This window comes from Balaenoptera borealis, assembly GCF_965194805.1.
Source record: "Balaenoptera borealis genome assembly, chromosome: 4".
NCBI lineage: Eukaryota > Metazoa > Chordata > Mammalia > Artiodactyla > Balaenopteridae > Balaenoptera > Balaenoptera borealis.
The window spans coordinates 31583231-31595875 of NC_138861.1; the positions used below are offsets into that span (position 1 = coordinate 31583231).

At 44.0% G+C, this 12645-nt stretch overlaps 2 long non-coding RNA genes across 8 annotated transcripts in view; one reads left to right on the plus strand and one right to left on the minus strand.

The window, feature by feature from the left end:
- Positions 1-220: 220 nt before the first annotated feature.
- On the minus strand, positions 221-12206 carry LOC309628177. Of its 4 annotated transcripts, XR_014244214.1 has the most exons (4): positions 12102-12200; positions 11121-11204; positions 1054-1077; positions 221-404 (listed from the first exon to the last, which is right to left on the minus strand). It is a non-coding gene; the product is annotated as an uncharacterized lncRNA (long non-coding RNA). The 4 variants fall into 4 exon arrangements; XR_014244213.1 differs by lacking the exon at positions 1054-1077 and having other exon boundaries at positions 12102-12206; XR_014244215.1 differs by lacking the exon at positions 11121-11204 and having other exon boundaries at positions 12102-12189.
- Positions 12207-12405: 199 nt separating this feature from the next.
- Positions 12406-12645, plus strand: part of LOC309628181 — a 461146-nt gene continuing 460906 nt past the window's right edge. For all 4 annotated transcript variants that reach the window (XR_014244217.1, XR_014244218.1, XR_014244219.1 and 1 more), the window contains exon 1: positions 12406-12480. This is a non-coding gene — a long non-coding RNA (uncharacterized lncRNA). The remainder of the gene's footprint in view (positions 12481-12645) is intronic.

The following is a 12645-nucleotide window of genomic DNA, read 5'->3' on the forward strand; positions in this document are numbered from 1 at the left end:
CAACTAATAGAATGGGCAGAAGTGATGCTACGTGACTTCTGAGATGAGGTCCACCTGGCTCATTCTCTCGCGATACTTGTTTTTGGGACCCAGCCACCGTGCTGTGAGGAGGCCCAGACCTCATGGAGGGGCCCACATGAAGAGGAACTGTGTCGGGGGTCCCAAGGCCACCCCCAGGTTTGATGATTCACTATGAGGTCTCACAGGACTCAGCATACGGTTGTGCTTGCGACTAGGATTTATTATATGAGAGGATACAGTGCCAAATCAGCAAAGGGAAAAGGTGTGCGGGGCAAAGTCAGGAGAAACAGGCACAAGTCTCTGGAGTCCTCTCCCTGTGGAGTCACGCAGGACGCGCTGAATTCCTCCAGCAACGAGCTGTGACCACACGTGTGAAATGGCATCTACACAGGAGGGCTAAGAGACAATGTGCCCAAGGTTTTTATGGTGGGCTGGTCATATAGACACCCTCTGCCTAGCATGTGCCAAGATTCTAGACCCCCAGAAGGAGGCTGGTATTTAGCATAAACCACATTGCTTATATAAACAATTGAAGCACAGAGAGCCACTCTTATCAGTTAGGGCACCCTCCCCAAATCCAAATTCCCAAATACTAGTCAAGGACCAGCCTTGCCAGTAGGTCTTTCTAAGGAGAGCAGTCAGGCCCGCTGCACAGGATAGGAAGCCTGCAGCCTCCGCCCCCCGGAGCTCCCAGCTGACAGCCATGGACAACTTGACATCCATGTGTTGTCTTGGAAACCCATCCCCCAGCCCTTAGCTAAGTCACGTGGAGCAGAGGCGAGCTTTCCTCTGGCAGCCCTGCCCAAGTTACAGGTTTGTGAGCAAAGTAAATGACTGTTCTTGGTTTAAGCTACCAAGTTTTGGGTAGTTTGTTATGCAGCAATAGATAGGGAATCATTTGCAGATTCGAATGCTCCATTTGTCCTCTTCTAAAATTGATCATCTTAAGAATCCAGCATCACGATAGATCCTTTCACAAAGGCCAGTCTCCACTGTACAATTAAGGTGTGTAGTCACCTTCCTGACTCTTACCAGGCTGCTTTGTCCTAGATTTACCTGTAAAGGGCCAGATAGCAGATATTTCAGAATTTGTGGGCCACATACTGTCTCTTTGAATGTTTGTCTGTGTGTGTGTGTGTATGTTTTACAATCCTTTAAAAATGTAAAAACCATTCTTAGCTTGAGGGTTGTACAGAAACAAGATGGGCAGAATTTGGTCAGCACCAGCTGGCCTTAGTTTGTCAACCGCTGTCCTAGATAATTAAAAAAGCAAAAAATCACAAACAAATAAAACAAAACCTCCAGTGCAGCAAAGAAAGGGACAATTTGAAATAATGGTGTCAATACTGAAAAAGAGAATGGTTCAAATATTTGGTAACAAACACTTTTGCAAGCCAGGTGGTTTCTAATTTTTTGCTTTCAACTGTATTGAAGGAGACCTAATCGCATTTTTAGCTGGTAGATCATAAAAAATAATTCTAGATGTTAGATCACTATGAGATTGTTGGTCTATAACTTGGAAGGCATTCAGAGAATTAAGTAAAATTGCAGTTACATAATTCATTCCATTTTCATGTCAACAATATTCTTCGGTGCTGTGTCTATAAAAAATAAAAATTGGGGCTTCCCTGGTGGTGCAGTGGTTGGGAGTCTGCCTGCCAATGCGGGGGACACGGGTTCGAGCCCTGGTCTGGGAGGATCCCACATGCAAATAGGCCCGTGAGCCACAGTTGCTGAGCCTGCGCGTCTGGAGCCCGTTCTCCACAACAAGAGAGGCCACAATAGTGAGAGGCGCGCGCACCGCGATGAAGAGTGGCCCCCGCTTGCCACAACTAGAGAAAATCCTCGCACAGAAACGAAGACCCAACACAGCCATAAATTAAAAAAAAAAAAAAAATTGAAAAATAAAAATTGGAATAGAATTCATATAGAAGCCTGTGTCATTCTAGCAATAAGTAATGTTAATTAAAAAAAAAAAGAACTAATTTTGAAAAGTCCCATCTTATAAAGAGCTACATTTCCAATAAAATTTCACTTTTCATCTTTAATAAATATATATATGTTGTTCAATTGTATACTACTAATAATTGTAATACTAACTTAATCCAAAATAAACATTTTTTAAACTCAGAGCCTGTTACAGGAAATTTAAATAAATTTCAATTTCAACTTCTATACCTACATTTATGACAGATATGCAAAAGAGTGATCAATAAAATACTTTTAAGGATAAAATATATTACATTAGCATAAAATTCAATGGAGGAAATAGGATGGAAATAAAAGCTCAAGGAGAAAAAGGAGCAACGTAAAATTTCCAGTTGTCAAGAAGAGCTTATTCTTGTATTTTTAAGAATTGGATGATGGTGACTCTCAAATTGCTGCCACTTTTAGATTCCACTCGATGTATTTAAAGGCGTGATACGACGGTTTTAAGATGTCAATATTTACAATACAGCAGAACAGTAGTTCTCCAAGTGTGGTTCCTGAGCCTTAGCACCTGGGATCACCGGGTAACTTTACAGAAATGGAAATTCCCAGGCCCCACCTGAAACTTATTGAATCAGAAAATCTGAGGACGGGCCCCAGCAATCTGTGTTTTCACCTGCCCTCCAGGTGATTCTGATGCCTACACAAGTGTGAGGACCACTGTGCCAACAGTTGCTGCCTTTGCCATTACTTAAACTTATAATAGAAAAATTTTAGTGTCAACTTAAAATGTGTGAGGTACTTCCCTGGTGGTCCAGTGGGTAAGACTCCGCACTCCCAATGCAAGGGGCCCGGGTTTGATCCCTGGTCGGGGAACTAGATCCCACATTCATGCTGCAACTAAGAGCTCACGTGCTGCAACTAAGAAGTCAGTGTGCCACAACTAAGAGTCTGCATACCGCAACTAATGCACTGTGGTATCCTAAATGGGAGAGAAATCCAAAAGGGAGGGGATATATGTATATGTATGGCTGATTCATTTTGCTGTGTAGTAGAAGCTAACACAACATTGTAAAGCAACTATACTCCAATAAAAATTAATTAAAAAAAGAAAAGAAGTCTGCATGCCACAACTAAGAGCCCGCATGCTGCAACTAAAAGATCCTGTGTGCCACAAATATAATCCGGCGCAGCCAAAATAAATAAATAAATAAATATTTTTAAAAATTAAAAGAAATAAAATGTGTGAGGGGACACACCGTCTTATAAAAAATTATTTGACGCATACACAAGCAAAAATGTTTGAGGACTGCTACACCAGACCCTGCACCTCTTATATCTTTCAGCTAAAGAAAGTTTTCTCCTGAAGAGGAATTAGTGGCTCAGACAAGTACTGAGGATGGTTTCACACAGAAACTGGATAGGATTTGGACAGGCACAAGAGAGGAGAGCATGGCAGGCAGAGGTATGCAAAAGGCTCAGAGGTGGTCGAGCACAGGTGTGGGTGAGGGAAGAGTTGGGCTAGGCTGGAGCATGGGGTGTGGGGAGAGAGCAGTTGGAAATAAACCTGGAAAGACAAGATTGCAGTGATGCCAGGACTTTATTTTGAGCAGGAGAAAGATATGGTCAGAGATGTGCTTTTATGGAATGAGTCTTGCATAGATCAGGTGGGAGAGACTGGAGGCAGTGAGATCAGATGCTAGGGCATCACCTTGGAGCCCATCTGCACACCAGGGGGGTCACCACCCTCTCTTAGCTGGAACGGTCCTTGTCTGCCATCACTGAAAAGTGCAGGTGATGCCCACTGGGGTATAATAAGTATATCTGGACTTTCTCCCTGGTTCCTGGCACAGAACTCCTCAAACCCTTGGAATTTCCTGAGTGACAGGAGTGTCTTTTGTTCTTCATAAGGAGCCCCCTTTTGAGCACATCTGAGTTTACGCTAATGAGGTGACTTAAGGTGGGACCCCTAGATCCCCTCAGATGGGGCTGGTCACCAGAAAGACCAAGTGATTAGAAGGTTGGAACTTTCATCCGCACTCAGGCTGGGAAGGGGACAGGGGAGAGTCGCAGATAAGCTCTATTAAAACTCTCAGACAATGAAATTTGATGAGCTTCTGGATTGGTGAATGCATCCATGTGCCAGGAAGGTGGTGCACCCTGGTCCCCAGGGACAGAAGTTTCTGTATTCAAGAACCCTTCTGGACCTCACCCTATGTACCTCTTCATGTGGCTGTTCATCTGTATCCTTTATAAATATCCACTACAATAAACTGACAAATGCAAGTTAATGTTTTCTGAGTTCTGTGAGCTGCACTAGCAAATCACTCAAACCTGAGGAGGGGGTCAGGGGAACTTCCTATTCACAGCCAGTTGGTCAGAAGCACAGGTGACAACCTGGACTTGGGACTGGTGTCTGAAATGGGGACTGTGGGACTTCAGCCCTGAGCCCCGTGGGATACGAGGCCACCTCCAGGTAAGGAGTGTCAGTACTGAGTTCAATTTGTAGGACAGTCAATCAGTGTCCACTGAGAACTGGAGAGTGGCTTGGTGGTGCTGGAAAACACCCCCGACCACCCAGCGCAGGACAATGTTCACCCAAACCAGGGAGACTAGCAAACCCTAGGGACAGAGAGAGTCACGTTGTTCTGAGGCAGCTATGTCCATCTGTTGCCTTGGGCTCATTTGAAGTCTTGGCCGTTCCCTAAGTCGGGAGCCCACCTCCTGAGATCAGTGAGAGGTGTGCAGAATGCCAGGAGTTGTTCAGGCAGAAGGAATTTACAAACTCCTGGAGTGCATTATTGTTATCTTTGTTTCCATTTAACCAAGGACTCACCAGGGAGAAAAGATATTACATCATCAAAGCACTCTCTCATTGGCTGCCCATTCCCCAAGGGGCAGGTTCTCTTTCCAGCTGCTTAGTTCTCCTAAGTATTATATGCAGCACAGAGGCATGTCCTGTCACTTCAGTTTCCAGATTCAATGCCTCTGATGTCATTAGGTTATGGCAAGAGAGTGAGATAACACAATGATGGTAAATTTTAGTTGACAGTGAGATGCACCTTAGAGTAAGCTGCTCTGAGCCTCATGTTTTCCCCTTTAAGGTTGCTTTCAACTTTGCATCACTACATTAATTCACAATGCAATATGCATGAGGGACAGGGATAATGAAATTGTGACACTAGCTCTTCTACTTAGTGTCGTACAAAATGGGATGTAAATGAATTGGTTCTGTCGGTGCATTTTATCACAAAGCTTTGATCTACAGTTCCTGAAAGGACTGCTGTCCATGTGCTGATGAGTTTCAGGCGCCATCTCAGTTTTCATTATCTGTCTCATTTTTTGCAGATTAATAATTGAACCGATTTTTTTAAAAGTCATATATAATTATGTTGAAGAGAAGGAGGAAATTGTCACAATTTCTTTTCTCCAGACCTGAATTTGATGTTCCTTTTGGATGAGAAGAGTTAAAATGAATACCTCATTTTGGGGGGCAGTTAAAAAGCAACATAATTCTAAAGTGAAATTTCACTTAATCTATCACACAGTCCTAATCAGTTGATGAAAAAAAAAATGTCAAGAATAAAATTTCAAAGGGATTCTATTTAAAAATAGCCACTGGACATGTACTGTAATAAAACTTTTAATGGCCATTTTATTTTTCATTTCTGCGCTCATCTTTAGTGAAATTGATTGGTGGTGAATAGAACCAGAGTGATGGCCTGGGAGACAAAACTCCTTGGTTTCTGAAATAATAACAAGTAGCATCCTCTGGTGACTTAAGACTCTTTCTCAGGAACTTACAGCTCCTTCGAAACAGGCTTGCCCCATCCCAGGCACATTCCATTCATTCCCTCTGGGCTGGAGGGGCTGGCGGGGCTGGAGGTGGAGAATACTACCACACCAGCCACATTTCTCCTGGTCTTCCAGATGTGGCAGTGAGGAAACCCTGCGAGGTGCCATAACTTTTCTGAGGATCCACAGTCCCTGATCAAGTGAAACTGAGGTCTGGGGACTCCTGGGAAGAGCCTGCCCATATACGTATAGCTCTTCCAGAGTTACACGCCCAGCAACTTCATGGTTCCAGAGTTAGGGAGGCTGCAGAGGACCCAGATCTCCTAAAGCCTCTCAGTATCACACAACTCGGGAGGATCTGACCCAGGGTGTGCTTTTTTTTTTTTTTTTTTTCCCCCTCTCTCACACGAGTCTTTCTGGAACACAAATCAAATTCACTGCAATGATGTCCAAAGGAAACCTTCAATAAAATTGTGTTTTGTGAAGGGCTTTTCTGATTTCAGAGGGTGTTTGGGGTGATTTTTTACATCTGAATGTTAAGAACCAATAGAGTATTGTGGTTCAAAGCTCAGGCTTTGGAGTTATACTGGGTTGGGCTCCTGGATTCTGTGGCCTTGTTAATGGAAACTTTTTGAGCCTCAATTTACTTCTCTGTAAAATGGGGATACATCAGAAACTTGGGGTATGGATTAAGTAAGTTTATATGTGTGTGTATACATATAAATAGTATTTTATAGTACATATATATAATACTTAGCACAATGCCTAGCACATAGTAAACACTCAAAGTAATTAGATTTCTTCTTATTACCACTACTATTATAAATCTGATCCTTTGCCCACAAGTTCCAGATTGCTGAATCCTTTTCTCTATGCAAGATAACCCAACAAACTCTGAGCGAACTGGGGTAGAGAAAGAAGTACTTTTTTTTCCTTTTCTTTTTTCAATAAATTTATTTATTTTTGGTTGTGTTGGGTCTTCGTTGCTGCGCGCGGGCTTTCTCTAGTTTCCACGAGCGGGGGCTACTCTTCGTTGCTGTGCGTGGGTTTCTCGTTGCGGTTGCGGAGCACAGGCTCTAGGTGTGCAGGCTTCAGTAGTTGCGGCACGCGGGCTCAGTAGTTGTGGCTCACGGGATCTAGAGCGCAGGCTCAGTAGTTGTGGCGCACGGGCTTAGTTGCGCCGCGGCACGTGGGAACTTTCCGGACCAGGGCTCGAACCCGTGTCCCCTGCATTGGCAGGCGGATTCTTAACCACTGCGCCACCAGGGAAGTCCGAAAGAAGTACTTTTGATCTCCTATTAAGGAGTCCCTCTCTTTCCTTGGTTCTGGGAGACTGGGTCCAGGCTAGGACAATTCCCTGGTGTCCCCAGCCCCACCCTGAGCAAGCTGAGGATTTTCTGTCAGGTACAAGTGTACGGAGGTCTGCAGAGTAGCCATGGGATGGATCTCTCTTCCAAAGGGCTCTAACTGTTCTTATTTCCCCCCAAATTTCTGTCTTTTGCTGGAAATGGAAACAGGCTACCAGGCTAATCATTTTAGAGGACAGAACATTTCCAATCCTTAAAAAAAATCTTTCTAAAGAAGTGTCTCGGCTGGGGACAGAGTGGAGACTCAGATGGTCCTGGTGAGGACGGTGAGGCAATAGCCTTTTCTCCCATCAGGCTGTTCACAATCTCTGACTCCCCGAGGGCTGAGGAGCCTTCTGGAGAACACACGTCCTTACTGACCTTGAGGACGACTCACTGTAAAGGGCTGAGCTGCCTTTCCAGAACTGCTTCCCACCCAGGAAGCACGACTTCATCTCCTGGGGGAGAAAAGGGCTTTGTGCCTGAAGTGAAAGGGCTTGTGACTAAGGCTTATGACATTCTGAGGCTCAAGGACCCTTGTGTTGTCAACCCTGTAACTGAATGTAACCAGGGAATGTTCTGGCTTCACAAGCGAGAGGAGGCTAGTCGTCCGCTCGGAGTTTCAGAGCTGGTCCAGCCCCAAGGATGCCCAGTGCGGCAGTGGCTCTGAGCAGCCACTAGCATGGAGGGGCTCTTCTGGGGTCAGGGTTGAGATCCCCTCTCAGCCAAGCTTACAACTTTAGGGACGTTATAAATACACACCCTGGGGATTCCCTAATACACTCAAGGGAGGGGAATTTGGATGTCAAGCTGATGGAGGCTGTGAGTCATGGAGATTTGGATATTAATATTGATGAAATCCCATTTGCGGTCACAGACCAGTGAAGCCTGAGATATTCTGGCTACAGCGACACAGAAACAATTTCCACAAGACGTACTTTTCAGGATTTAGCACTCGATTCTCTAATTAAACCATTTATTATCATTCACAAAAAAGCCAAAATCTGCTCAAGGTTTAAGCTGTGTCTTTGGGATGACCACTTGGTGGAAAATCTAATCCATCGCCTCATGCTACTTCTCCCCTTTCCATCCCCCATGAATGACAAACAACTTGCTTAACTCCGTTGATTGATTTCACCAGATGTTTGGCATCTTGCAACAGAAGTCAGTCAAAATGGTGGAATTTTTTCACTTGTCGAATTGCTGTCTTGGTTCCTGAGGTGACTACACTATTCTCTAGCAGTAGTTTAGAACCTTTTAAAACAGTTTCTCCAAGTGATTTCCCACACACTCCTATGAAGGATATAACAAGGCCTTTACCTCAGGAGCTTCAAATGAGGAAAATGGTGTGATTCCAGGCAGCGATAGCTCTCGACGGTTTCTCCTACCTTGTGTGGGGTTGAGACAGACGCCTTTCTTTCCCTTCTGAGTCAAATGCAGTAAACACTGACCCAGTGAGAAGGCTTTGCTGATCAAACTAATAACGCAACGCTTTGAAAACATACTTCATTATAAGGAACTTCAGGGTATCTGTGATGATTTCAATCAGATGCCACTGGCTTTCCCACATCATAAAAGAGGAGTTACATGAAAATTGCACAATTTTGTTATAGGAAACTGCAGAGAAATTTCACCTTTCACCTGAAGCCCTAGGTCTGAGAATTTGCAACTATGATGCCGTGGTCAGAATATGGAGTTGATCACTCCTTCCTCCTTCCAGCAATTTCTCCACTCAGCTTCTAGGACCTTACACGCTTCTGTTTCTTCTCATTTTGCCCGACTTCTCTTCTCAGCTCTTAGCTGCATCCTCCGAACGCTGGCATGGCTTCCCTCGTTTTTCTTTCTTTTTTCTGTGGCCGTGCAATGCAGCATGCAGAATCTTAGTTCCCCATCCCCAGCCGGGGATCGAACCCACACACCCTGCCTTGGAAGCGCAGAGTCTTAACCGCTGGACCGCCAGGGAAGTCCCATGGCTTCCCTCTTCTGTCTCCATCCCTCCCGGGGTTACATCACAGGCCCCGCCTCTTGCCATGCTGCCGCATCTTGGTACCTCCGTACTTATGGCTCAAGTCCTGCACTGCCCTGAGCTCCAGGCTTGTTCATCCAGCTGCCCCACCCAACATCTCCACTGAATATCAAGTAAGCCTCTCAGACCTGACGTGTCCAACACTGAGGTCCTAGACTCCTCTCCCTACTCTGTTCAACCCATATCTTCACCATCTCACTTAATGGCGATTACATCCTTACGGTTGCTCGGGTTAAAAGCGTGAGTCATTGCAACGAATTCAATGGTGTCTCCCAAAAAGATACAGCCACGTTCTAACTCCCAGTACCTGTGAATGTGACCTTATCTGGCGGAAAGGTCTTGGCAGAGGTAGTTAAGGATCTTGAGATGAGGTCATGCTGAATTATCTGGGTGGGTCCTAAATCCAGTGACAAGTGTTCTTATGAGAGACAAAAGAGATGACGTAGACAGAGGAGAAGGCCAAGTGAGGGTGGAGGCAGAGACTGGAGTCCTGCAGCCTCCACCTAGGGAATGCCTGGATCTCCAGAAACTGGGAGAGGCAGGGAGCAGAATAGCCCCAGAGCTTCTGGACTTAGGACAGCCCTGGCAGCTCCTTTGTTTCAGCCTTCTGGCCTTTAGAATTGTGACAGAATAAACGTGTGTCGTTTTAAGCTGCCAAGCTTGGGGTGTTGTGTTCCAGCAGGCACAGGAAACTAGTAGAGTCTTCTTTAACCTTTCACTTCCTTCTTCCTCTTGAGCCAGCCTCCCAGAAAATCCTGTCGGCCCTTTCCTCAAAATACACCCAGAATCTGACCACTTCTTACCACCTCCATTGCTGTCTACCTGGTCTGAGCTCTTAACACCTCTTACCTGGAATATGGCAATCCTACTAGTCTCCCTGGTTCTGCCCTTGACCTCCCCAACCCCAACCTGAGATCTTTTTAACACAGAAGTCAGATCGCGTAATTCCTCTAGCTGCCATCTCAGAGTAAGAGCCAAAGTCTTACTAACAGTGGGCTACCATGGCCTTCGTGATCTGGGATGACCTCTTTGATGTCTCTAACCTCATCTTAGACTACTTCGCCCTTGCTTACTCTGTTTCAGCCACTATGGCCCCTTTGCTCTTCCCTGTATGTACCAGTCATGCGTCTGCCTCAGGGCCTTTGCACTGACTTTTCCTTTTGTCTGGAACATTCTTCCCCCAGATACCTCCATGGCTAACTTCCTTAATTCAAGTCTTACTCATATATTTCCTCAGTGAAGTCTCCTCTGACAATTCTATTTAAAATAACAACCCTTATACATGTTTTATCCACCCTCTCCATACTCATATTGCCATCTAAATGCTGTATATCTTTTTCTTTTATTTAGTTTTTTCTTTGTTTTTTCTTCTTTTAAATTGAATGAAAGATTCTTTAAATTCTGTAGTGCTTTACAATTTTCAAAACTTTCACACATGATTTCATATCATCCCATAATAACCATTCCCCCACCCCTAAGTTGCCCTGCCCCCTTCCCTCTCCCCACTGATGATCACGTTTGTTCTCTATATCTGTGAGTCTGCTTCTTTTTTGTTTTATTCACTAGTTTGTTGTTAAATACTATGTATCTTACTTGTTTATTTTATTTATGGTTTTTCTCCACCTGCTGGAAGGTAAGATCCCTATGGATAGGAAATTTGGGGGACCTTTTTTGTTTGCTGTCAGCCTCTACATAGTAAATCATCAGTAGCTATTTGTTTAATGAATAATTACATAGTACATAGTAAATCATCAGTAGCTATTTGTTTAATGAATAATTGAAAATCAGACCACCTCGATGCAGTGGTCTACGGGAATAAATGCCACAAGATGGCACATCCTCCTTCTCATCTTCTGGAGACCAAGAAGAGGGAGAGAATTCTATGCCACCAAAAGCTGCACTCTTAAGAAATATATTTACTTAAAAATTTTAATTGTGGGAAAATACACAAGTTACCATCTTAACCATTTTAAGTATACAGTCGAGGGGTTTTAAGTACATACACATTGTTGTACAACCATCTCCGCCATCCGTCTCCAGAACTCTTTTCATCTTGCATTCCAGAGAGAAGTTCACAGTTCCATAACCTCGAGAACCACAGAAGCCAGTCATGGGACTGCCTGAAACCAGCCTTGAAGGTTCTGACATGATCCAGGGATGACAAGAATGCAAGCACTGCATGCACCCTGATTCTTTTTTTTTTTTGGAGGGACTGGTTCTTTATTTCAAAAAGACATTAACAGTTTTCAGTATCAAAACAGTTACAGTATTGGTTTTTCTTTCTCCCAATCGGCCCCCGGAAGAGACCACACCAAAGGAGAGTATATTCAAGCCAAGTAAGCTGTAGGATGCCCACCTAACAGACCTCACTGAAACCTCACCAAAAAGGGGGGATTGGGTAGGGAAAGAAACTTTAAAAGATCAGCACACTGCCAGCCCACAGCCTGTAGACAGCTCTCACAGCCAGATGGTACACCCTGATTCTTATCTACAGCCTTGCTTCTTTGACCACTACTGTAAGATTCCGTGCTACCCTCCCCAAAGGAGGACACAGTTTTGGGGCCACTAGCCTGCTGTGTCCCCCTTTGCCTGGCAAAGCAATAAACCTATTCTTTTCTACTTCACCCAACAACTCTGTCTCTGAGATTTACTTTGGTGTCAGTGTAGAGAGGCCATGTTCAGCAAAAATGCCTCCAGTTTTGTTCTTCTTTTTCAAGATTGTTTTGGCTATTTGGGGTTCATAACAACTTATAACAGAGAGTTACTATCTTTACTATCATTTTACAAATAAGGAATATGAGGCACAGGAGATAAAATTACTTTTCCAAGGGCACAGAACTCATAAATGGCAATGCTTGTTTTCAAATACAGGCAGTCTGATTCTAGGATTTATACTCAACTATTATAGTCTACTGCCTCCCAAGTCTTTAAAGCAATCTTCACCTCTCTACCCTATCCATATATATATATATATAAAATCTCACCATTTGAAGAATCATCTTGCAAGCAGTTGCATCTTCCAGAAAGCATTTGCATCATAATGCTTGGGTTCTGGCTCTTTTTAAGAAGAACCTTGGGGACATCAGTTTCTCCTCTGGTGGGTTTATACAGATATACAGTGCTTTAAGCAAATAGGAAAGTGAAACTAGGAGTATTCAAAACAAACAAAGTCAGAGGGTGGTTGTTTACATTACCAAAGGACTCTTCAATTTAGAAAGGAAACCAGTGTTGAGTGCCTATAAATAGCAGCTCCCTTGTGCAAATCAGTGCTTGTTTATTTGACCAAATGGTTGAGGTCAGAAACACTTCAAACTCAAATGTTAACAGGTCAGCATGACCCTTGGAAAATCATCAGAAATGATGGTAAGTTATCGCTAAAATGATGATGTAATCGGTGAGAAAAAAAATGTATTTACTTTGTCCTCCCAAATTATCTTCAAATGGCACTTTGGAAAACACATCTTTGACGTGAAGCTAAGCATAGTCATGCACGCGGTTGCTATGTGGAACTGTCTGCCATTGCAACTC